Below are 26,902 nucleotides of genomic sequence, written 5' to 3' on the forward strand. Positions count from 1 at the left end.
TTTCTCCCTGATAGTCCTGAAGGGTACTTCATGGTATTGTGGTTCCTGAGAGTCAACATGGGGAACATTAATTACTGTTCCACTGTCTACGTGCAGAGTTGCTAATCAAGTGTTGTGGTGGATAGCTTAAACACTGAAAGGTTGAGAAGGAAAAGGCAGAACACAATGTCCCATGGGCTGTCAGTTGTATGGTTTTATTCCTTAGGGAACCCTGGAAGGAGTCCAGCAGAGGCAATCCTCTTCCTTAAGTAAATTTATTATGGTATAAATAGTAATAACTGTAACAGAAATCATAATAATTTTCTTCCAATGGAATAAGGCTTTCAGATTTTCGAAGTGAATTAGACTTTCACCTTGAGGAAAATAGAATAGAGGCTTTATCTCCAGAAACGAAGTATGTAAAATTCAGTCTCCAGCCCCATGCTGCTGACTTCTGAATAGCCTTCCAGTTGTACATATCTGGGGCTTGGGAACTTTTCCTAGTTCCTGGGAAGGAAATTAACTAAAGCATATGACATCTCTGGCAAGAGTCACGATTTCACACAAAAAAAACCTTCTTGCAATAACTTCACATATTGCTTCCCCTGGTGGAATCTCTATCTCCAGGAAAAGCTTGAGTCTAAAATGACAACTCTGTTTTTAATGAAAGTGAGAGGTGAATGCTAAAATCAACAGATTTTATTTCTTAAGTCTTAAAAATCACTTTTTACAGATGATGTCATGACAGAGATAAGTCCTTCCAGATTTCTTTCTTTATGTTTTTAAAGCATAAAAACATTTAAAGCCTTCTTGAGTGAAAAAAGATAAGCAAATGCAGTTACTACTCCTGCACTCAACAGTGTTTCCTGTAGATAAAATATTCCAGAGTGTTTGTTATTTATATGAAATTGGAGGTGGGGGTTGGTCACTGGAGAAAAGGTTGACAGGGATTGGTGGTTATGTGATTTATTCCTGAATTAGGTTACTGGAATAATGCTTTCAAATTTCAAAATTGCTATAGATGGTATATATGGATGCCATATAGAATAGATATTATATGTGTACATATATTTATATATATTACACATATTATATAAATATATTTATGGAAATAAAAACAAGATAGCTATTAGCCATCCTTGCCAGTAGAGGACAATAAAACCATTTCAGTACTAAAGGATGAAATTACCATTTGTGTTTCAACATGGATGCAGTGCATGCCCTTTACGTACTCATATGTATAAGGGCCAGGATCTGAACCACAGACAGTCTGATGCTGGACTTCATAGTGTACCCTATTTACAAAAGATTTTGAGAACACATTTGTTAATCATCACAGTGATGAGATGGTATTAAAATGTTTGACAAACACCTACTGCAGGCAACATGCTCATTCCCTATAGGAAAGGGATGGTAGAGTCAGAGCTGGAGGGTGGAGGACAAGATTTACGAAGCTTCAGTCCCTTTACTCAAGAGTGATGGTGAGTCAGTTCAAACCCCCCCGACTGCCCCATAGGCTTTGTGGTACAAAAGCAAATAACGCAGTGAGCATAAAATAACAAGTCCAATAACCAGTCTTAATTTTGCTACTGGATTGACTAATCATTTTGCTTGTGAAATCATGTATATCTTGTGGAAAATTTTAAGAAAATCTTTGCAGTATACATAAGTTGAGTTCCCCAAGGTGACTTTCTTCCCTTTTTATAACACAAATGTCTGCCTGTAACCATTTTAACGAGCATTTCCCCACAAGTGTGTTTAAAAACCCCTAAAAAGATTCTAATAAACAGATGTCAAATATAATGAGGTAGGAAGAGGAAGAAACAGAGCATGGAGAAGTAACGGTCCACAGATAATCCAGTGATGCAACCTCTTAAATTAGAACACAATCTCAGCTGCTACTCCAAGGATTCCACAGCATATTCTTGCTCTTGAATAAAATCAATAACAACAACAACAAAAGAGATGGTCAAAAGAATACAGCAAAAAGCAATCAGGAGAAATCGTGACTTTGTAAGTCCCCAAGCCAAAGGAACAATCTCTGAAAAGTGAGGTACCATGGGTGTGGGATTAAGATATAGACCAGTATTTGAATCCTGGTTGTCCATTTACAAGCTGTGTAATAATGTTGGACAATTCACCTAATTCCTCTGAACCTTAATTTCTTCACTTCTTAAGTAAGATAATTACACATACTGCATAAGGTTTTTGAGAAGATGCCCAGCAGAAGCTCAATAATTCTAACTATCACCCAACAGATAGGGAAGTCAGCTGTGTGGTTTTCTTTGAGGCTGTGAGTGGTGTGTACGGATGTCTCTGGTGGATTTGTGCCAAGGGGTGTAACTGTTCCAAGAGGCAGGAAGGGTTGGAGGTATGTGAAGGCTCCCCTGCTCCTATACTTCATTCATACATTTTCATCACCACCAGAGGAGTCACCTGGCTGTGGTTAAGCCTTCACTGAAAGTTTCACATCATTTACATTTCCATCTGTGGAAGAAGCCTAGGAATTTTTGCCCTGCCTCTCAGCAAAGATTCACTGACTGCCCCAGGAAGTCATCTGAGCAGTGGTATTCCACCCCATAAATTCTTTGCCCATTCTGTGTATCTTTGTACTGAAAGGCAGAACAGTGCAGTGATGAGGAGGGCAGGTTTTAATGTCAAACAGACCTACTTTCAAAGCCTGCTTCTGCTATGTGCCACCTCTAAGCCACAATCTTCTAAACAGTAAAAGATGATCATAATAGTATCATTATTTACCTCACAGGGTCATTAGGAAGATTAATGGCCAACATTTGCTGAGTGCTATCTCCATGCAAGTACTATTCTAAGGGCTTTAATTTAACTCATTTCTCACTTTAAGTTTGTGAGGTATTAGTATTTCCATTTTACAGACATAGCAAATGAAACATTTTCCACTGCTTGCTCGAGGAACCAGAGCCACATTACTCTGGTTCTGAGTCCATGTTGCTAACTACCATGTAACCCAGCCTAAGAAGAAAAATGAAATAATACACATACAGCTCTTCACAGTGTCTGGCATTTAGAAACCAATCCACGTATGGTAGCAGTGTAAGTATATTTAGTTACTATGCATCTAATACTTCTTTATGAATTTCTGTTTGATTTGCCACCTGAACCTCTGTTGGTTCTGTTCACAGCATTTGTATTCTGGTTCATCAAGAGATAAAGTCATGAGGCAGATGTTCAGGGGTGCATTCTGGCTGAATTCTCTCAAGTCATTGGAAATATCAGTGAATGGCTGGGCAAACTCATCAATTAGTTAGAGTTAGTCACTCAGGAATCAAGATTGCTAGGAGAAATATCAATAACCTCAGATATGCAGGTGACACCCACATTTATGGCAGAAAGTGAAGAACTAAAGTGAAAAAGTTGGCTTAAAACTCAACATTCAGAAAACTAAGATCATGGCATCTGGTTCCATGATTTCATGGCAAATAGATGGGGATGCAATGAAAACAGTGACAGACTTTATGTTTTGGGGCTCTAAAATCACTGCAGATGGTGACTGCAGCCATGAAATTAAAAGATGCTTGCTCCTTGGAAGAAAAGCTATGACCAACCTAGACAGCATATTAAAAAGCAGAGACATTATTTTGCCAACAAAGGTCCATCTAGCCAAAGCTATGGTTTTTCCAGTAGTCATGTATGGATATGAGAGTTGGACCATAAAGGAAGCTGAGTGCCAAAGAATTAATGCTTTTGAACTGTGGTGTTGGAGAAGACTCTTGAGAGTCCCTTTCACAGCAAGGAGATCCAACCAATCCATCCTAAAGGAAATCAGTCCTGAATATTCATTGGAGGGACTGATGTTGAAGCTTAAGCTCCAATACTTTGGCCACCTGTGAAGATGCAAAGAACTGACTCATTTGAAAAGAACCTGATGCTGGGAAAGATTGAAGGCGGGAGGATAAGGGGCCGACAGAGGATGAGATGGTTGGATGGCATCACCAACTCAATGGACATGAGTTTGAGTGAACTCCAGGAGCTGGTAATGGACAGGGAAGCCTGGCGTGCTACAGTTCATGGGGTTGCAAAGAGCTGGACACTACTGAGCGACTAAACTGAACTGAACTGAAGTCACTCAATTATGTCCAACTGTTTGTGACCCCATGGACTGTAGTCCACCAGGCTCCTCTATCCATAGGATTCTCCAGGCAAGAATACAGAGTGGGTAGCCACTCCCTTCTCCAGGGGGTCTTCCCAACCCAGGGATCGAACCCAGGTGTCCTGCATTGCAGGCGTATTCTTTACACTCTGAGCCACCAGGGAAGCCCAAACTAATCAATAGGGCTTGCAATAATTGCTATTCACCCCTGGGTAATTTGGATCTTAATTGTATTTTGCAGAAGAAAGAATAAAGGTTCTCAGGCACTATCACCAGATAGGCTGGAATTTTAATATCAGCCTTCATATTTCCAGCTGTGTAAACTTGGGTGCATTACTTAACCAATCAGAACAGAAATTTCCTGATATCTAAAATTCAAATATTATCACTCATCCAACAATTGGCTGTAAGCAATAAAGCATGTTAAAGGTTTGTCACATAGGAGATACTCAATAAATGGTACTTAATATTGTTATTGTTATCTTTGATTGGTTTCTCTTTGAATACATTTTTGTGACCTAAATGAGGACCTTATTCAAGGCATATATCCAGATATTTCTTAAAAGAATTTTTTCTTTTTATCATCCAGATTATTTGCATCAATACTGTTTACTTGAGTGGAAGAAATTCTAGAATGGAGAATTGACTTTCTGGTGATGAGACAAAATTAGTTAAGTAAACTATCCAATCAGCTCAGAAGAAAAAAAAAACAGGGTTTAAAGGTTTCTTTCCCCCACTCTGCCTATGGGTTTAGTTTATTGCTGCAAGCCTCTATTTGTTTTAGCTGTGGAGACATGCTGATTTCATTGCTAGTTTTACCCAGGAACTGGAACTATGCTTCAAAATAGGGAAAACTGGATTTTTACTTTTTTACTCATAGGAAATTACTTTTACATGACTAGAACTCATTTACAACTAGTCATTCAAATATCCAGTGACAGCATAGTAAAAATTTAGGCCCTTCATTTAATTATATGCTCCAGTTTACTATTCCCTGGAAGTAGATACACACATTTGGGAACTGCTCCTTTTCATATATTTAAAATAGCGTCTAACATTAAGACAGTAATTTATTAAGAAGTAACCTGCTGATCTGAAAGTGCTGATGTGATTTCAAAATGTATTTAGGATGAATCCAACTCAATAAGGCTTATATGCAGGGATCTGAGAAATAAGCTTATTATAGGATTTTCATAGCTACCACAAAATGACAAATGAAAAATTTCAGAAATCAGGACTACATATTGTAATCGAAAAGGAACCTTTCTACAAACTGAAACAAACTTGGAAGACAAAAAAATGGAAGATTAAACACTGAAAGCTGAGTAATATTACTTGTTCCTCTGTGTTAAAGTTGGACAGGAACCATGAGTCAAAATGTAAACACACGCTAGTTATGGTGGACCTCACTAGTTCATACTTTGGTCAACCACAGCTGCCTCAAACTCACAATTGAAAAGGTGTTTTAGGGAAATGAAACTAGATACCGCCTTTTTTTCATGCATGTGATTATTCATAATAAGTACTTCTCATAATTGGACTAAGCATACTTATAATATTCCAATGACTTTCCTAATTCTGCAAAATATATTTATAATATATAATCCCCTTCACCTGAAACTAATACAATATTGAGTCAACTTTATTTCAATTTAAATATATAATTTTCTTATATTTTTCATACCTAATTCACAAAATACTCAAGATTTTCCCATTATGAACTTAATTTTAAGGTCTGAATTTTTTTGATGCCTTTTTTTTTCTGAGCTAGCAGCTTTACTAAGGCACTACTATGAACATACAGAGAGTGGGGAGCCCCTTCAAATACCATACACCAGGAAAATGTAGTATAAATGAGAGGAATCTAAGTATGGGATCAGCTAATAATAGTAAAGCTAATGTTTATTCAGTGCCTGCTATTTGCCAAACATTATGCTAAGCACTTTAGAAGAATTATTTCATTCAATCCCAACACAACAAAATCCCAGTATTCCAACTTACAAGAATAAACGTTTTTTAAATCCTCATAGTTGACAAAGAATTAAATCCCTAAATAAGAATAGAAGTTATTTTCCAGGTGATTCACTGGCAATTTGTAAAATTAAAGTTTTCCTGAAATTACCTGTATACTGATATACACTTATCATACATTGCCAGTGTCTACAGCCAAATGCCAAGTAAATTTTCTGCCTTGTTAGTAATATTTATCAGCTTTTATATAAAATTTCCTTTTTGTAGGCCTAATTGAAGACCAAAAGATAAAACCTCCTTTTCCATACTTTAAGCTAATTTTCACTAATGTATCTTGTCTTCAGAAACCAACTACTAAAAGATTTTCCATGATTTGGACTTCTCATCCACTCCTCAGACTATATTAACTACCTCCTGTGGACTATACCCTGAGAATAAAATAAGACATGAACCCTGCTCTCAAACAACATTCAACCCATTGAGAGAGACATGTAAACAAACCATAGCAAATACAACATGCACTATATCATATACTAGAGGTAGACAGACGGAGGCCTAAAGGAGGAAGTTGTCACTTTCCTTCCTAAGGAGGAAGTTGTCACAAAGAAGAAAATTCTAGAATAATCTAGAAAATTCAAAGCTCATGGAGGCATTGACACAAAAAGTAATATCTTAAATGTAGATGAAAATCTGTGACTGTTAGTGGTTGTTCAATTAACTTGCATATTTGATCTACTTTTTTTGTCAAAAGATGGATTACTTTTTTAAAAAAAGCATAGTCACCTACCCTCCTATACTCTTTTATATTTTTATAACACTTTATATCTAAGTCACCTACCCTCTGATACTATTTTACTTCCTATTCCTGACAATCTATTTCTTCCAGCACTTATGTTGGCTTCATTTTTATCTCTTAGGTATCTAATCAATTTTGCTATCAACATGAAAATTCTTTTTAAAATATTTATGATACAACCAAGTGATGCCACACCTAAAGTTAGAATATATCATTAATAAAGATGGAAAACAATCGTATCAACACTCTGTATTGTTTATGGGTGTATATATAAGAATAAAAAATCACACAAAAATTAAAACTGGAAATTCAGGATAGGTTTTACTTCTACAGATGGCAGGACAGTAATGGGACAGGTTAGTTACAGGGGCTTTAGTTACATGTACAAGACTTTAATTTGGAAAGAAGGAAGAGAGATGAAAGAAAGGGAGACAGGGAAGAGAGAGGGAGGAAGAAAGAGATCTGGAGCATATAAGGTAAAATTTCACTATATGACTTAGTTGGATGACAATACATGACATTTTGTTATTTATTCTCTAAACTTTTCTGTATGTTTGAAATAATCTACAGTAAAGTGAAAGATATGCTAATCTTTATACTATTAATCTTCAGTGTTATTAATCGAATCTAATAGTAAAACAAAAATTTTAAAGTAAAAAATTAGTAAACTGCACATACAATTTTCTAGCTCTACCAGTAAAGAAACATATTTGCTTCCCGGGAAGATATGATGCACAGTGTTAACTTTCCCACTCTCCTTCTAGAGCATCCTTAAGGAAGATGAAGTGAGTGTCTTTGTATTATAAAGTGACAAGCTGGCGCTTATTAACTACTCTGCTGTAAACCAATTTGTGAAAGAGCTCCTAAAAGACCAATGAAGGGCTGACAATTTGCTCAACCCTTATTTATCATTTTTTTTCCAAGTCCCTTCAGAATTTTTAAGAAGAGGTTTACAGTTCAGTAGGCCTCCAAATGAAAAAGCTTAATGCTAATTCATTTGCTAATAATTAAATTATTAGTTCCAGAAGCAAAATTAAAGCCTTAACATGGTAAATCAAGGAACCAAAGTCAAATCCATATTGGGTTTCTGACATCAAAATAGGATGATCTGAAGAGTGGCCATATGTAGGGAAAAGAGCCCAGGGCTGGGTGGATGGAAACCTATCTCCTGGGGCTAACTGGCACCCCCTAGTAGAGTGGTTTTGAGAGTTCACTTATCTCAAGAGGGTGCCCTTTGATTTCACCATCTCTCACCCTTGTTTTCTTTCAGGGCATTCAGGACAGCCTGCACTGATTTATTTGTCTAAATTCTTATTTGATTTGGTTTTGTCTTGTCAGTCTCCCCACAAGAATTAGAATTCCCTGAGGATAGGGACCAGTTCTGTGCAACTCACCACTGTATCAACAGCAAGTAGCACAGTGGCTAGAATACAGAGGCCGCTGATTAATGCTTATTGAGTGAATGAATGGGTGAATCTCTGGCTTCCTTGATTCAGAGTGGGCTCGTCTATAAGAGTCCATTTTGCCTCAGCCTCTCCATTGTGCTATCTGCCCTGACTAGCCACCAACCTTTTCACCTACAGAGTATCCGATTTCACTCCTCACCCTTGCCTGGCTCAGCCCTTCTGGCCTTGATCTCTCCCCTTGGGTTGCACAGTGAAAAGTGTGTTTGTCTTGGAGCTGTCTCTCTTGCTGCCTCAATGATCAGCTAGAGCTGTTCACCTCAGCTGCTCTGCTTGTCAAAAGAACAAAAACAGCCAAAACCACAGCTGTCTTGGGGTTCTACAGCTAATCCTGGAGAACTGGCTCTAATTATCAAATTTACACAAGGCACAAAGTTGACAGTGTGTCTAAAACAATGGTGCATCAATATCACAGTGGTCTTCCCTGGCTGCTTAATTACACCTCTGGTACACTGTTTTCAAGCTGGGTTCCATCCTTTAAAGGGGAAAGACTGAAAACTTAAAAGTATGTCCAGAAGAGGGTGATAAATTTGTAAACTATTGAAATAAGGACGGAGCTAAACACACAGACTCTGGAGCTAGACTGAGTTTGAATCCTGGCTCTAATATAATACTTTCTATGTGATATTTTATCATCCACAGCTTAAGCTCCCTATATACGAACCTTCAAGTTGCAAACTTGCAAAGAAGTGAACGTGCCCAGAGAAAAAACAACAAGAGACAAAAGGAAGAAGAAGTAACTGAAGAGCTGAAGAGATTCCTGATGCGAGAAATTGGCAAGGGGCTTTTCTTTATTGGAGAAGGCACTGCCAGTTTTTGAAGCACAGGACCCAAATGTAGAGCAGTACACAAAGGTTGCAACAGCTGTTCAGAATGCAATCTAGGGCTAACGTGTCCTTTATGAGGAGAAGAAAAACACTACTACCAGACATGATTAGACCGTTGTTTCAAGAGGATAGATAGAATTGAATCCAGCAAGGAACCTGAACTTGTGCCATCAGTGTCAGGTGTGAGTGAAACTGCAGCTCGCCCTCCATCTCCCATTGCTGACGATCCTTCAGCTCTACCATCTCCCACCTCTCTCCCTTCTCCAGTCAGTAACTCTCACCTGTTCACTCAATGCCAGCCCCTATATGCCCGCTGTAATACTGTACTACTGTACTTTTCAAGATACTGTACTGTAAGATTTAAAATGTCTATTTTTTGTATTTGTTCTTTTATGTATTATTTGTGTGAAAAGTATTATAAACCTATTACAGTACAGTACTATACAGCAGATCGTGTTAGTTGGGTACCTAGGCTAACTTTGTTGGACTTATGAACAAATTGAACTTAAGAAGATACTCTCGGAACAGAACACATTCATATGTAGGGGGCCTACTGTAAATAACCTTGTGCCCTGGTTTCCCCAACTGCAGAGTGGGGCTAACATTAGTGCCCATTTCATAGAATTATGGAGATTAAATAAGTGGATACATGCAAAGCACTTAAAATGGTCAGGCACATAAGCTCAATCTGAGCATCAGATATAATTATACAAAAAGTGGTTAAGAAACTGGTACAGTATGTGATTCATCATTCTTCAAGACCCTTGCTACTTAGAATGTGGTCTGAGGACCAACAGTCCTGGCTTCACATGGGAGCTTGTTAGAGATGCAGACTCTCGGGCCCTGCTCTTGACCTACTAAATCAGAGAGGGCAGAGCAGAAGCCAAGTTGGGAGCAGGGAAAGACATAGTAAGATGTCAAGTTCATATAACAATAAAATTAGTTTTTTCATTCTTCTTTCTGCCTTTTCTTACCTCTCCTACATCTCTATTTCGGTCTTTCCTCTCTCATTCTTTCTTCTTTTTTTTTCCTTGTATAATAAACTTTAAAAAGGGCTTCCCAGGTGGCGGTAGTGGTAAAGAACCAGCTTGTCAGCGCAGGAGACATAAGAGGTGCAGGTTCGATCCTTTGGTCAGGAAGATCCCCTGGAGGAGGGCATGGCAACCCACTCCAGTGTTCTTGCCTGGAAAATCCCATGGACAGAGGAACCCAGTGGGCTACAGTCCATAGGGTCACAAAAAGTTGGATGTGACTGAAGTGACTTAGCACGCACACACACCACTTTAAAAAGGAAAGACACGTTAGTCAGAGAGAAGCAGCCACAAGCTTGGAGGGTGTGTTCCCTACCAAGGGAGCTTCATCTGGGTGGCTATCCCAGATCACCCTAGGCTAAAAGGAGCTCGAAACTAAAGCACCCACCAGAGAGTGAGGTCAAAGAGTCAAAAGTGGGCAAAGCGGGGCTAGGGTGGAAGGAGTGGGTCGGGTCTCCTGCCAGGTAGAAGCAATACTGACTCCTCTTACTTCTCTATCCTTCAGGAAGAACTTCTCCAAAGGCAGAATCCCAACTAGACCAGCTCCCTGTGTTCTGCACTGCAATCTAATGGAATGTCCTCACTCCGGACCACCTATCTACTTGGGAGGAGTAGGAGGAAGCAGCCATGAAAAAAGAAGAGAACCTCGGGCTGCCTGGAGGCCCTCACAGTGAAGGGGCCAGAGAAAGGGTGTGTTTTTAGTCCCCACCATGCAACATATCCATGGGAACTCAGCTAACCATAAATACACATATATATTCAGGTTTGGCTAAGACGTCAGCCAATGGAAACCTACTTTCCTCTTCATGAAGAACTGTGACATACAAGAGAAATACAAAGAACTCAGTAAATAGACTGCAAAGACAGGCCAAGGAAATGTGGGAAGAATGGATTCTTGTTTCATTCCACTTTGAAAGCAAAATATAGCTTATTCTGAGGTGTCATATTAAGAGAATCTCTGATTGGAATGGAAATGTTGTGAAATCAATCGCAAGACTATCAAAAAGGAAAACAATCTCATCTCACTGAAGAGAGAAAGGAAATACAAGTTTTTTGTTTATTTTTCTTCTAACACACACTTTTCAAATGTCATTTTCTGTGCATTTGGCTTTATAACTAGAGTATAAGATACTATATGTCTGGGGCTATATCTTTCTCTTTCAATTTCCCCAAACAACTTCCCAGGTTGTTCCACATGAGGTATTTATTACATGCAGTAGTTGCTCAATAAATGCATTGCTTTTTAGGAGATGCTGATCTCACCCAAGCTTAAGTTGACTTGACAGTAATCAGATGATTAATATCATGAATATGAAGAAAGTACGTGACCAGAAAGTAAACGACAATCCTCTTCGTCCTTTGTTAACCAGGTAATGACACAGGAAGGCAGCAGGTGGGAATTGTTAGAAAAAAGTATAAACACATAAGAACTGAGAATCCTTGATGCTTCTTTAACTTGCTATGCGAATCCTACTCTCAGTCACTTCACATTTATTAGGACCTCGACTTTCCTCTGGGAAATAAAGGTGGGAGACAGAAGCTATCAAAGCAAATAAGATTTACAGAGATGGGCATCAAAGACACATCTGGGCAGAGATTCACTTATGTTGAATTTCCTGATGGAGAGATATCCAATCTCACTTTGGAAGTGTCACAACTTCCCAGGTTGTTCCACATGAGGAATTTATCCTCAATTACGTTCTTTGTTTGAAAAATGAAGACAACAAAGGTGATCAGTAAAGTCTGGTTGAATATTTGGAAAAGACTCAAAATCCACCAACGCCCACACTCAAACCACCCTTCATTACAACTCCTAAGCAGCATTTTAATAGAGATGGTCTAACACAGAACTTGGGAAAGTTGGGGAAAAGGAACCAAACCCCGGCTTTAGGGTGAGCAGGGATCAGGGGGATAGGCAAGATTTGGAATCAGTTAGTGACCATTTGTACACGGCATCCAAACAGCAAGGATCCCTCCCTGCCAGGAGAGGAATGGGATGGGTAGTGGGGGGAAGAAGGGGATCCAAATTGTCTGCTTCACTACACCTGGGAGCTTCCCAGGTGGCGCCAGTGGTAGAGAACCCTCCTGCCAATGCAGAAACATAAGAGACGTGCGTTTCATCCCTGGGTCTGGAAGACCCCTTGGAGGAGGGCATGGCAACCCACTCCAGTATTCTCTCCTGGAGAATCTCATGGACAGAGAGGCTGACAGGATTAGTCTATAGGGTCATCAAGAGTCAGACCCGACTGAAGGGACTTAGCATGCATGCACTACACCCTCGAGATGCCCAGACAAGGTTGCTATAGGTCTCAGTCTGCTCAGCCTGCTATCACAGAATATCAGAGACTGGGTGCATAAACAACAGAAACCTATTCCTCACAGTACTGGAGGTTGGGAAGTCCAAGTTCAAGGTGCCAGTACATGCAGTGTCTGGTGAGAGCCCGCTTCCTGATTCCTAGGTGGCAGGCTTCTTGCTGAGTCCTCACTTGTGGGAAGGGGCAAGTGAGCCCTCTGGGGTCTCTTTTACAAGGGCACTAATTCCAGTCACGATGACTCCATCTTCATGACCCATACACTTCCCCAAAGTCCCACCCTCCAATACCATCATATCAGAGATTAGTTTTCAACATATGAATTTTGGGGGGAACACAAATAATCAGTCTATTGCAGCATACTTAAAAGAGTAAAAGAGGCTTACTCTTTTCCTAGGCTCATTACTAAACCAAAAGTCAAAACTAGTAAGTACATTACTCATTGTTTTAAGACTGCACTGTAGCTTGTGTGCGTGCTGAGCCGATTCAGGTGTATCCGACTCTTTGCAACCCCATGGATTGCAGCCTGCCAGACTCCTCTCTCCATGGGATGCTTCAGGCAAGAACACTGGAGTGGGTTGCCATGCCCTCCTCCAGGGGATCTTCCCCACCCAGAGATTGAACCTATGTCTCTTAAGTCTACCTGCACTGGCAGGTAGGTTCTCTATCACTAGCGCCACATGGGAAGCTCACATTGTAGCTTAATCTTGGTTCAGAGAATGGGACAAGCTGATGTTTTAATGTTAGAATAGTAGCGAGAAAATCTGGTGCCAAATATGAGGGTTTATTATATCAGAAGTGGGATGGGAAGCAAAGAATTAACAGGAACATAAGTTAACACATATGCCCCTAAATTTTCAGTTTTCTCATATGAGCATATTTGCTGGAAGCAGGATTTCAGGAGGGCTACACCATATTTCTAGCTATGTTAAGTAACAGAGTGAAGAGGAAAAGAAAGGAAATAGAATCTTATCAAGAAGGAAATGAGTCAAACAAAAGCAAAAATATCCCTAGAATGCTTCTGAAATAAATCTATTTAGAAACCTCAGAGTCCCTTTAACTTCTGGGGAGGAGAACCATTAATCTAGGCCTTTCTTGGCTTATCATTTACAGTTCTGAAATTTAGCCAAGTTCAGTGAGAACCACAGGATTGTATTTTTTTATATATATGGTTTTATTGGCACATCAACTTGTCATTGAAAAAAACAACAAATTTCAATGGAACAAAAAAAGACGGGGTAAAATCAAATACTACAACATTCAGAAATAGATTGATTTCTAAATCAAGATTATTACCTGTCCCAGGAATATTATTCAGATAAAGAAAGTTGAGTCCAAAGATATAACTCATTTTACTGGTAAGCATTTGTGAGATGGCTGATGAAAATAAAATTAAGCAAATGGTCTACCTATAGCAAGAGTAAATTACATATGCTGGATTCTGTTTACCAGACAATTGTTATTGTCCTAATAGCAGCTTCTGTAACAAAATTGTATTCATTCCCTCATACTATAATTGTAAAAATTTTTCATTCTTAAATTCCACTGATTCCCATTAATTATCATTAAATTAGTCAATTAAACTTTGTTGAGAATTTCTTTATTGAAATGTTTGTTCATCTAATCCTGCCACTGTTGTTAACTCAAAATTATTTGTTCTTTTATGTCTGTGTTTCTGTTTGCTCCTCTACCCTCCAAAGTTAATCATTGGAGACTTAATTTTTCCAATTCTAAAATGAGTACCTGTCTCTAAGACACCTACTGTAAAGAAAATTCATTCCAATCATATAATGAAAGCGATGTATTTGCAGAAAAGATAACAAACTGGTGGGGAAAAAAAAAGATTTCTGTTTGTTTTTACATATGAGTTATAATTGCTAAGAAATAAAGTTCAGTTATATTTCTATATTGAAGGTCAATTCTGCTGGAGTCCTACTATTATTGAAATCAAAACACTAACTGTTTAATGAGACAAAATTCTCTGATAACAGACTTCTGTTGAAGTTTAGTTTTTAAAGAACAGTGTTTCAGGGGAAGGAGAAGTTGGGACCAATTGTAAGAACAGCATTGAAACATATATTACCATATATAAAATTAGATACTAAGTGGAAATTTGCTATTGGAAGCAGGAAGCTCAAATCTGGTGCTGTATGACAACCTAGAGGGGTGGGATGGGGTGGGAGGTGGGAGGGAGGTTCAAGAGGGAGGGGACATATGTATACCTATGGCTGAGTCATGTTGATGTATGGCAAAAATCAGTACTACAAAGCAATTATCCTCCAACTAAAAATAAATTTAAATTAAGAAAAGAATAGTGTTCCAGATTTCTTATATATCCATCTGAATGTCATGTGATACTGGAAATCGAAAGTTATGACCAACCTTGATAGTATATTAAAAAGCAGAGACATTACTTTGCCAACCAAGGTCCGTCTAGTCAAGGCAATGGTTTTTCCCGTGGTCATGTATGGATGTGAGAGTTGGACTGTGAAGAAAGCTGATCGCCGAAGAATCGATGCTTTTGAACCGTGGTGTTGGAGAAGACTCTTGAGAGTCCCTTATACTGCAAGGAGATCCAACCAGTCCATTCTAAAGGAGATCAATCCTGGATGTTCATTGGAGGGACTGATGCTAAAGCTGAAACTGCAATACTTTGGCCACCTCATGCGACGAGTTGACTCACTGGAAAAGACTCTGATGCTGGGAAAGGTTGGGGGCGGGAGGAGAAGGGGACGACGGAGAATGAGATGGCTGGATGGCATCGCCGACTCTGTGGACATGAGTTTGAGTGTACTCCGGGAGTTGGTGATGGACAGGGAGGCCTGGCGTGCTGTAATTCATGGGGTCGCGGAGAGTCGGACACGACTGAGCGACTGAACTGAACTGACATTGCACTATCATGAATCATTGTCACCAGGCCAACAGGAAGTAACAAAAATGAAACAATGTGATTTCTTCAGAGGTAACTCAATGCTAGAGACATTTTAACACAGCATTTTCCTCCTATGGAATAGATAAAGATTCCAACATACATAGGCTTGTGTGTATTATAAATGCACAATACAGACAATGTCATTATATTCAAACTTTTATATGTAGATGTACAAATATGAATACATGCAGGTGACTTAAATTTGATCACAAATACATTGCTCTTGCTTCTCTCAGTTACACTAAAAAAAAAAAAGTGTAATCTTTACAATTCCAAATTTAAAAATCATTGTAAAAATAACTTTTTTAATGTTATTCTGTCTAACCTGCATCTAGTATGTGGTTCTTTGAATGTCTCTTTCTGCACCCAGTATGATTTTTCATCCTAAAGTTAAATTTGCTACTAATTTAACACATCACAAAGGTGATCACATCTATTTCCTGCATAAATCCGACAGAGACAGCTTCTTAGAACAAAAGACAAAGAAACAAAGCAAATTCATTTAAAACTCTACAACCCTTAAAATAAGCTGTTAACAATGGTACTCTTTTTCATCTTGGTAGATTACTGTGTTGTAACTGATCCCTTTGCATAGGGCTTATCAATGTAGAAATGTATGACAACTTTAATCATTTTCAGTCCTGCAAGTTATTTGCAATAAAATGTGAAACTCATTTCTGTTTGGCTTTGTTGTTTTTTCTAATCACTACCTTTCCTAATTCAAGTAGTATCTATAGACCCCTAACACTAGGCAAGTGCTATCTCAAGCTAACACATTCAATATGAAATTCATATAATGGAAGGGACCTCTCAACCCTCCCTCCCTGTCTTATATTACTTCAAAAATACAACTCAGGGCTCAGTGGTACAAACTTATTAAAGCCATCAACAATCTTTTTTTTTAATTTTTAAAGAGCTCATCAAACATTAGAGTTAATTATACTTAAACTGCAGAAGCATGGAGTCAGAGGCAACAGCACCCCCCCCCCCCCGCCCCGCTCATTTTACCTCTGAGGTTAGCGATTTGCATCACCCAGGTCAGTAAATAGAAAGCTTGCACCAGAACTCAGGTCTAGCTCCCAAGTGAGTAATCCCAAGTGTGTGTACCATCAGATAAACACAAGCAACAGCATTGAATTCTTTACTGAAGAGAAAATGAGAATAAGCACTTTAAAATACTGTTCAGCTCCATAGGCTTCCAGGCTTTTCTAGTTCTCTTCTAAATGAGTGAGAATTTGTAGATTTTATTAACAGAGCCAAATTTTCAAATAAGGGAATAAGACAAATACAGCCACATAGGAGGTATGTGTGCTAAAAAAAGAACGCGCCTCTTCTTATCTCAGAGACACTTCATATGCATTTTCTTAACTTGAGAAGTCAGGCTAAATTTGATTAAGCACATTTCCACATATCACATGAGCCTACACTAGTAGTACAGAAGAGAGTGGAAAACCAAAAGAAATGCCACATCTTTCACGGTGTGATTCAGTTTCTTTCCAAATGACACCTCCTTTGAAAAGGCATAGCTTTGGAATCTGCCTTTTGGAAAATGCTTTTCAATTTTCAAATATAATTGTGATGTAATTGATCTAATCTGCATTTCAAAGCGTCTAGAGCTGAGCTTACCACCAAAACTAAAGCATAAGATCTCCTTTTATGGACTAAAATAAAGAACAGTGTATTGAATTATTAGATAAGCTTTTGTTCTTTTCTTCACAATATTTGCATGAATTATTCAGGCCTTGTATGAATAGAGTTTTGAAATATTCAAGTTCCTTCAAATATTTCATTATTTAAGGTTCATACTTATTCAATCCTGTAGGAGGTACTTTTCCCATGAAAGTACAGATTCAGTTCATTTACTGTTTCTTCAGTAGAAACTATGTACAGGGCAGAGTCTCAGGTGATGGAGGAGATACAAAGAAAGGCAAGACAATCTTCAGAGAATTTACCCACAGGGGGAATACAAAGCTATAAAATACTTGTAAACCACAAGTTACAGAGTTTACAAAGAGAAAGAGATAGCTACCAGGCGAGGGGCTAAAGGAAAAACTTCAGAGAGAAACAAGCATTTCAAATAGGCCCTAAAAGACCAACAGGAATTTCACAAGTAGGGGAGCCATGAAATGAGGAGCTGAGATCTTCATTTGACCCGTGCTCTGGGTTCGATCCCTGGGTTGGGAAGATCCTCTGGAGAAGGGAAAGGCTACCCACTCCAGTATTCTGGCCTGGAGAATTCCATGGACTGTATAGTCCCTGGGGTTGCAAAGAGTCGGACACAACTGAGCGACTTTCACTTTCACTTCACTTTCACCTTCACTGTTTCATCTATGAGACCCTTTTATTTTATTTATTTATTTGGGTGCACCAGGTCTTAATTGCGGCATGTGGGATTTACTTCCCCAATACAGGATAGAACATGCACCCCCACCCCGCATTGGGAGCGTGGAGTCTTAGCCATTGGACCACTGGGGAAGTTCCTATGAAACTACTTCTACCTGTGATAAACCTGCAGAGTTATATTTCCAGCCATGATGGTGACTCCTCTGGTCTAAACCTTGATTTGCCCCCCAACTTGGCAAACTCATTCTGACTATCCCAGCAGCCCCCTTTCTGGGAACCACTCCTGCATTCTTTCCTCACAGAGACTACCCCATGCAGCAATTCTGGTCACAAGGAGCCCTAAAAAGGCAGTGAAGAGCAGCAAATCACAATCTCATTACTATCCTTAATACATACCCATTCCTTCCCTACCTTGAGTCCTGCTTAATGAAAGATGCAATCCAAATGGCTACAAATGTGGCCATATGACCCCATCCCCATTTCCAATGCATCCCTGATACCCCAAACTGTTGTTGCTGTTCAGTCACTAGTTCATGTCCAACTCTTTTCAGCCCCATGAACTGCAGCACACCAGGCTTCCCTGTCCTTCACTGTCTCCAGGAGTTTGCTCAAATTCATGTCCATTGAGTTGCTGATGCCATCCAACCATCTCATCCTCTGTCGCCCCCTTCTCCTCTTGCCCTCAATCTTTCCCAGCACCAGGATCTTTTCCAGTGGGTTGGCTCTTTGCATCAGGTGGCCAAGGTATCGGAGCTTCAGCTTCAGCATCAGTCCTTCCAGTGAATATTCAGGGTTGATTTCCTTTAGGATTGACTGGTTAAATTTCCTTCCTGTCCAAGGGACTCTCAAAAGTCTTCTCCAGCACCACAGTTCAAAGCATCAATTCTTTGGCACTCAGTCTTCTTTATGGTCCAACTCTCACATCTGTACATGACTACTGGAAAAACCATAGCTTTGACTATACAGACCTTTGTCAGCAAAGTGATCGCTCTGCTTTTTAATATGCTGTCTACGTTTGTCACAGATTTTCTTCCAAGGAGCAAGCACAATTTAATTTCACAGCTGCAGTCAGCACACTCAGTGATTTTGGAGCCCAAGAAAATAAATTCTGTCACTTTTTCCATTTTTCCCCCCATTTATTTGCCATGAAGTGATGGGACCAGATGCCATGATCTTAGTTTTTTGAATGTTGAGTTTTAAGCCAGTTTTTTCATTCTCCTCTTTCACCTTCATCAAGATGCTCTTTAGTTCCTCTCCACTTTCTGCCATTAGAGAGGTATCATCTGCATATCTGAGGTTGTTGATATTTCTCCCAGCAATCTTGATTCCAGCTGGTGCTTCATCCAGCCTGACATTTTGCATGATATACTCTGCATATAAGTTAAATAAGCAGAGTGACAATATACAGCCCTGATTCACTCCTTTCCAATTTTGAGCCTGTCCATTGCTCCATGTCCGATTCTAGCCCAAATGGTCGTCTTTAACTTGATGTATAAAGCTTTTGTGTTCAGCCTCATTTATCCCTATTCTCCCTGGCTCACAGAGACTCTTTGTGGACTCCCAACACACACACACACAGGCACCATGTTGCATTTTGTTTCTGTTTGCTTATGCTTCCCATTCTATCTGGAAAACAAGCCTCTCTTCCCTGGGTTGTCAAAATAATTCTTACTCACCCTTTTAGTCTCAGCTCAAATGAATTCTCTCCTATTGATACTGTCTTGCTCTTTCTAATAGAACAACTTAGCCTTTCTGGACTGAACCCACATCAGTCTTGATTTTGCCCATACAATAAAGGGACCAGGAAGAAAGCTAGAATATTTATAAGTATTTTCTGGAAGGAAGTGGCCAGAATCATAAAGCTTGACACAAACTCATGAAAATTCTGCCACTTTTAAGCTATCCTGTTTTGCTAGGAAAACACTGAAATGGTCTAAAAGAAGAATAATAGGGTATCACGGCAGGTGCGCAAACAGTGCAATCTCAAGAAAGGAAATTCAAGGCACAAGGATCAATGAAATGTGTAATTACCTGGCTGTGGAGAAAATAGGAGGAATCAAGGATGGGTATGAATTTGGCCTTTAGAAACTAGGAAAAGATGGTACCTGTGATGGAATTTGGAAAGTTCAAAAGGGGAGTAAATTTGATGGAACAGCAGGACATCAAGTTGAACTACCACAGGCAGATGGATAGCTATAGAACTCAGGTGGGAAAAGTCCTGGGATGAAGACAGGCACTCGCTTTAGAGGTTACTGAAGATGTGAGAAATTATAAGGGTAAAGGAAACAGAGAGTGAAACCAGAGGGCAAAGACCTTGAGGGCCTCTAAAGCTAAAAAATGAGAGGAGGAAGTGAAAGCAGTTTCAAAAGGGGAAGAATCAGAAGCGGTAGTGAACCAGGTCAGTGGAGCACAATATTAGCCAAAGGCAGAGAGGTGCAAAAGGAAGAGCAATCAACATGGCTGGATGCTGCAGACGAGCGAAGAAAATGAGGACTGAAGGGAAAAGCTATTTATTTCAGTGACTGGGAAATGGCAGCATTGACCTCAGAGAGTACAGTTTCCAAGAGGAAGGTGAGAGAGGAGGAGGATACTGAACAGTAAAGAGCAAATGGGAGTGGACTCACAGTGCTCCGAGGACCACTCTAAACCAAGACGATGGTGAGAACAGATGAGATGTAAAATAGGAGAGAAGACAGCTTTGTTCACACTCAGAAAGACCTCTGTTGCCCAGAAACGGAATGGAAATAATACAGTAAGTGGCCTCGAGCTGAAGACCTACAGGGTTTGGCCGAAAGCAAACAAAGGAATTCAGAAGCTGGACTCACACACGGTGTCAGGGGCTAACCATCTTCTGTGTAAGGTACCTGAAATCAAGGGTCGGACAGGACTACCCCCTTGAAGGAAGCTGCTTAAGACTGCAGGCTTAAATCGATATACTAAGGGATGCGGAAGAGCCAGGCACAGAATTTGACTCTGGAGAAGGAATTGGATCTATAACACTATAGAATAAGATCAAAGTCTGGCCTGGAAGCCCAGGAACTAGCTGGAGAAACCACAAAACTGCTAAACAGGGAAGGTTGTACTTAGAGGGACATACGAAGGAAGGAAAGCAGGAAGGAAGGGAGGGAGGGAGGAAATTAATGCTAAGAAAGGGAGCCAAAAGTAGCAGCCATAACATGAAGAAAAATTCACACACAGCCCCACCCAAAAAATGGGGGGAAGGTTATAAGACCAAAGAAAAGAAATCATAGGTTTAAATATTGAAAATATTTAAAGAGGTTTAAATATAGCAGACTAGATAGTGCCTGTTTTTCCTCTATCCAGCATCTATATCCTCTTCTTTTGATAAAAACATTTCAATATTCCTTAGAGAACCAGTCTCACTCCCTGTCTGCATGCATATTATAATCTACTGGCTGAAATGATTGGTTCAGAGATGAGCATGTGAGCAAATCAATGAATCAAAACCATCCTATTGACAGAATTATTGCAAATAGAAATTTTGCAAGGTGAACACTAAAAAGGAAGTTCTGGGTGTTGCTGAGAGAATATAGGATGTAAGCTTGGGGCTTCTGGCAGGATCTCAGCACAATGGAGCCAAGACAAAGGGAGGTACAGTAGAGGGATTGAGAAAGCAAGACCAAGATCAAATGACATTGTTTTATAACCTGAATCCAGACGTGTTGTTTTCTTATTAGTTAAGTGAGCTCATAAGTTTCCCTTTTTTGGTTAATTTGAATTATGTTTCTATTATTCTTACCTGAAAGAGCCCAGACAAAACAGAAATGAAGAGACTCCATGGTTTCTGTTTCCAGGTAACATGATCAGTTACCTAAAAAATCCAAGAAAATCAGCTGAAAACTATTAGAACCAATGATGCAAGGTCAATATATATATATATATATATAAAGTCAATAAACCAATTATCTTGAAAATAGAAAGTATGATAAGAAGGGGGGGGGAGAAAAGGTTCCATTCACAGTAGCAACAAAAACTAGAAAACAGCCACCAAAAAAACTAATAAGATATGTGCCAGAACTACAAGGAAAAACTATGAAACCTAGACAAAGACTTGAATAGGAGGATGAGTTTGTCAAGATAACAACTGTCCCCAAATTATTCAAAAATACATTTCCAACAGAACAAAAATTGATCAACAGTGCAATAGAAAAAGAGAGAGAGCCTGGAAACAAGCCAATGTTTATAGGAATTTAGTATGATTATAAAGGTAGTAGGAGAAGGCAATGGCACCCCACCCCAGTACTCTTGCCTGGAAAATCCCATGGACAGAGGAGCCTGGTGGGCTGCAGTCCATGGGGTCCCTAGGAGTCGGACACGACTGAGCAACTTCACTTTCACTTTCCACTTTCACACATTGGAGACGGAAATGGCAACCCACTCCAGTATTCATGCCTGGAGAATCCCAGGGATGGGGGAGCCTGGTGGGCTGCCGTCTGTGGGGTCGCACAGAGTCGGACACGACTGAAGCGACTTAGCAGCAGCAGCAGCAGCAGCATAAAGGTAGTATCCCAAAGCAACAAGGGAAAGAATGGACTTTTCAATAAATGATATTAAAACAACTGGCTATTATTAGAAAGAAAAATTAAATGACCCTTTTTTTTTTTCTTTTTTCTTGGCCAAGCCATGTAGAATCTTAGTTCCCCAAGAAGGGATTTTGAACCCATACTCCTGTATTGGGGAGTATGGAGTCTTAACCCCTGGACCACAGAAAAGTCCCTAAATGACTTTTTTTTAACCTCAATTATTTATTAAAATAAACTCTAGATAGATTTGGGTGAAAAAAGCTAACATTATGAAATTATAAAAAGAAAATACATAGAAGACCAAATTTCTGATCTTAGGGATAGAAAAGATCTTCTGAAACAATATATAAACTGCAAAAGCCATAAAGAAAAGGGTTAAAAAGATTAAGAAATTTCACTTTATCAAAACTTTAGATTTGCTCAATGAAATAAGTCATAAATGAGTTTAAAATTCCAGTGACAGACTGGATGAGATCATTGTAACATACACAGTAAAGGACTTGCTCTTACAGATCCTCAAAAAAAGGCAAACAAAATAAAAAATGGACAAAAAATATGAACAGGCAATTCACAAAAGAGTAAACATGAATGACAAACATTTGAAAAGATGCTCAGTGTCATATTTTAGGGGAAATGCCAATAAAAGCATGGGGGAATACCATTTTCCACATTTAATTGGCAATAAGGAAGAAAGATTGATATCAAGCATGACAAGCATATTGAAAGGAGGTGCTCTCTTAAACCTGGAACTATAAACTGTGTAAGCCTTTTGGAGAACAAACTGGGCATCAGCTCTTCCGACCTGAGATGCATCTATCCTTTGACTCTGCAATCTTACACCTTGGTATCTACTCTAGAGAAATACTGCATGGATGTCAGAAGGAGAGTGGTAAGAGGCTGTTCACTGAAGACTATCTGTTGCAGTGAAAACCAGAGCAACCAAAATAATCATCAAAAGAGGAAGAGCTAAATAAACAGCAATGCACCCGAGTTACGTGTAAGAGTATGCAGCAGTTGGGCTTCCCAGGTGGCTCAGTGGTAAAGAATCCGCCTGCCAATGCTGGAGCCACAGAAGGTGTGGGTTCGATCACCGGGTTGGCAAGATCCCCAGGAGGAGGAAATGACAACCTATTCTAGTATTCTCGCCTGGAAAATTCCATGGACAGAGGAGACTGGTGGGCTACAGTCCATGGGGTCACAGTTGGGCATGACTAGACGACTGAGCAAGCACGTATGCAGCAGTTAGAAAGAATTAGAACCTACAGATAAAAGTCTCCAAGAGACATAACTAAATTTCAAAAAAAAAAAAGCAAGCTGGAGAACAATCCACACTGTATGACACCATTCAGGTCAAAGCAAAATTCCCTCTGTCTAATCTCTGTTGTGTGTGTATGTATACACATATATGCATATAACTATATAATACATAGAAAATAATACAGATATTTAAACATCTGAAAAGATGAAAACATAGAGTCCAAAATGAAATGTGCCTTGGCCCAAAGTAGGAACCTGAAATGGAGGTGGGAGGAAAAGTAGAAAGAAAAATTCTTTATTTACCTGTAATGTGTGATTTTTTTTTTTTTAAGATCTCTTGTAACTTTATGAATGTAGGTTTTCACTCTGTTTAGGAAAAGAGCCTCCCCTTTCTAAAGGCCTGTGCCCCTGCACTGCATTCCAGACTAGTTGCATTCCTGATGAAGCCGTGACTCAGCCCAATGTGCCCCAGGCAGGCTGATGTGCAGCGATTCTGTGCTTCAGTCCTGGGTCAACACTCACCCAGACGGACTGTGGGCAAATCAGTTTCAGTTCCCTTCTCACCACCAGCTCAGTTCGGAAGCGGTTAGCTTACAATGGGGTGAGAACAAGGGTGCAAGCAAATTGCCACTCTATAGGCTGTCTCCTCCCAGGCCTCTGGTAACCGGCCAAACTCGCCTTGGCCAAGGGGCGGTGGAGATTTCAGGGAAAATGCTTGTGGACTTTGCGCACTGCTCACAGCAAAAGGGCAAGCTGAGAATACCATGGCTGGAAATTTTTTAGTGCAGTCAAGTGTTCCTGGCCCATCTGGCAGACTAACACAGTTTTTCTTTCACTCTTTTTGGTAACTGTAAGGCAGACAAAATGGCTCTTCACCATGAATGAAGCCCTTGGAAAAATGATTTATAGACCACAAAGAGAGATCGAACTGGGAAGGGAAACCCAAATGCTGTGAACAATATCCTTAGGAGAATGCCATAAATAAAAACCCTACTTAACAGTCAGGGGCACCCTGAAAGGAGAGGAAGTCAGCATGTATGAAACAGTCGTGTAAGTTACACAGCTTCCAGGGTACTACTAACCACATCATGCTACTTCCTAAACACTGGATTCCCTTCTCCTTCCTTTTCTTCCACCCCCAAAGAATCTAAAACAATCTTTGAACAATTACTAAACTAGGGGAAAGGCAAACCACTCTCAGAAGGAAAAAAAATAGCTCTAGATATCTTTTTCAAAATTTGGCTAGGACTGTTGAAGTTATTTGTCATTTTCCCTTCTTCTTGGCTGCATTGACAGCACTTCAGGATCTCGGCTGGTTCCAAGAACTGCTCAATAAAGATCATTCCAGAGAAGTTTCATATTCCTGAGATTCCTTACATTTCTCTCTCTTTAATTTAGGAAATGAGATTGGAAAAGATGAAAAACGGCCCAGATTGCACCATTTTCTATGCAAGTTTCTTGCAAAGCAAGCTGTGCCTCTCCTTCCAGCAAGAACAGAGAGAGGCAATTTCAGTTGGGAAGTGGGCGGTGGGGCCCTTGGAGCAGCAGTAGGACTATTTGTCTTTTGAAAAGGCCCCAGAGGCCCAAAAGCTGTTTGAAAGCTTTTTGTAAAGGCGGGGAAGAAAAAACAAAACACCAGACTTTGGTGTGCTCAGCCATTCAAAAAGCCTGTGACTACACCATGGACTTCTTTCATTCAGCAAGTGTTTACTTTGTACTTGTGCGCTACCAGACTCTGTTCTAGGTGCTAAGGGTAGAGCAGCAAATACAACCGAGTGTCTGATCCCTGGAGGGAGTTTCTGTGAGGGTGGGAACAGGGCTGATCTATGAAGAGAGCTCCAGGAAGTCCTTTCCCATTTCCTCCCAGCAGAGTACGTGCTGGTCCCTTCGTCCTTGGGGCTCTGGAGTCGCTTCCTTCTCCTGCGTCCTTGGTTTATTATTCCCATTACCTTTCCCCTTTATAATCACTTGTCCCTTTGTAAACATCAAAGCAGGATCGGGGAGCTGAGGAAAATGAGGCCTGTGACTCATAGGAGGATGTTTTTCTCTTCTCAAGAACCTTTTCATTATGAGACCAGCTTGCCTCCTCTTTTTCAGAGATTCCTCATTTTCAGTTCTGGTTGTCAAAATCTCAACTTTTCGGTGGTGTTTCAACTCACCTACCACTCACCTGAGCCCTCAGAGTAGCCTGATGATCATTTCCTGTTTCCCTATGCAGCTTTTTTGTTGTTGTTTTCAATCCTTCGTTTAGATGATTCCTCCCAAATCTTCACACTCCTCACAGCTCCCTACCCACAGCCCACCCCAACATCCCTGCTCACCCAGCAAGCCCCAACAGATGACAGTGCCCATTCAGAGAGAACACAGAAACCAGCAGAAAGAACTTCCTCCATTTCCAGTCACCTGCAATAGACTGAATGTTTGTGTTCCCCAAAATGCGTATTTGTTGCTGTTGTTCAGTCCCTCAGTCATGTCCGACCCTTTGTGACCCCATGGACTGCAGCATGCCGGCTTTCCTGTCCTTCACTATATCTCCTGGAGTTTGCTCAGACTCACGTCCATTGAGTTGGTGATGCCATCCAACCATCTCGTCCTCTTTCATCTCCTTCCGCCCTCAATCTTTCCCAGCATCAGGTGTTTTCCAATGAGTTGGCTCTTTACATCAGGGGGCCAAAGTATTGGAGCTTCAGCTTCAGCATAAGTCCTTCCGATGAATATTTAGAGTTGATTTCCTTTAGGATTGACTGGTTTGATGTTCTTGCAGTCCAAAGGACTTTCAAGAGTCTTCTCCAGCACCACAGTTCAAAGGATCAGTTCTTCAGCACTTGGCCTTCTTTATGGTCCAACTCTCACACACATACATGACTACTGGAAAAACCATAGCTATGGACTTTTGTCTGCAAAGTGATGCTGCAATCCAATCACCAATATGCTGGTATCAGGAGGTGGGGTCTTCAGGAGGTGATCAGATAATTAAGTCATGAGTAGATCTGTCCTGACTGGGATTAGGGCCCTTCTAAAAGAGGCCCTTCTAAAAGAGGCCCCAGAGATTTCTCCTTCCCCTTTCCCCAAGTAAGGACATAGTGAGAACCAGGAAGCAGGCTTTCACCACATATTCACATATTCACCATCAAATTTGCTGGCATCCTGACCTTGAACTTCTCAACCTCCAGAATTGTAAGAAATAAATTTCCGTAGTTTATAATCCACCCAGTCTATGGTATTCTATTACAGCAGCCTGACCTTTCAGAACGTTTAGAAAGGGGAGGCTCTTTTCCTAAACAGAGGGAAGACCTACATTCACAGAGTTATTAATACAAA

The sequence above is a fragment of the Moschus berezovskii genome, chromosome 11, assembly GCF_049115385.1.
Source record: "Moschus berezovskii isolate FMDL1 chromosome 11, NW_MosBer_1.0, whole genome shotgun sequence".
Lineage (NCBI taxonomy): Eukaryota > Metazoa > Chordata > Mammalia > Artiodactyla > Moschidae > Moschus > Moschus berezovskii.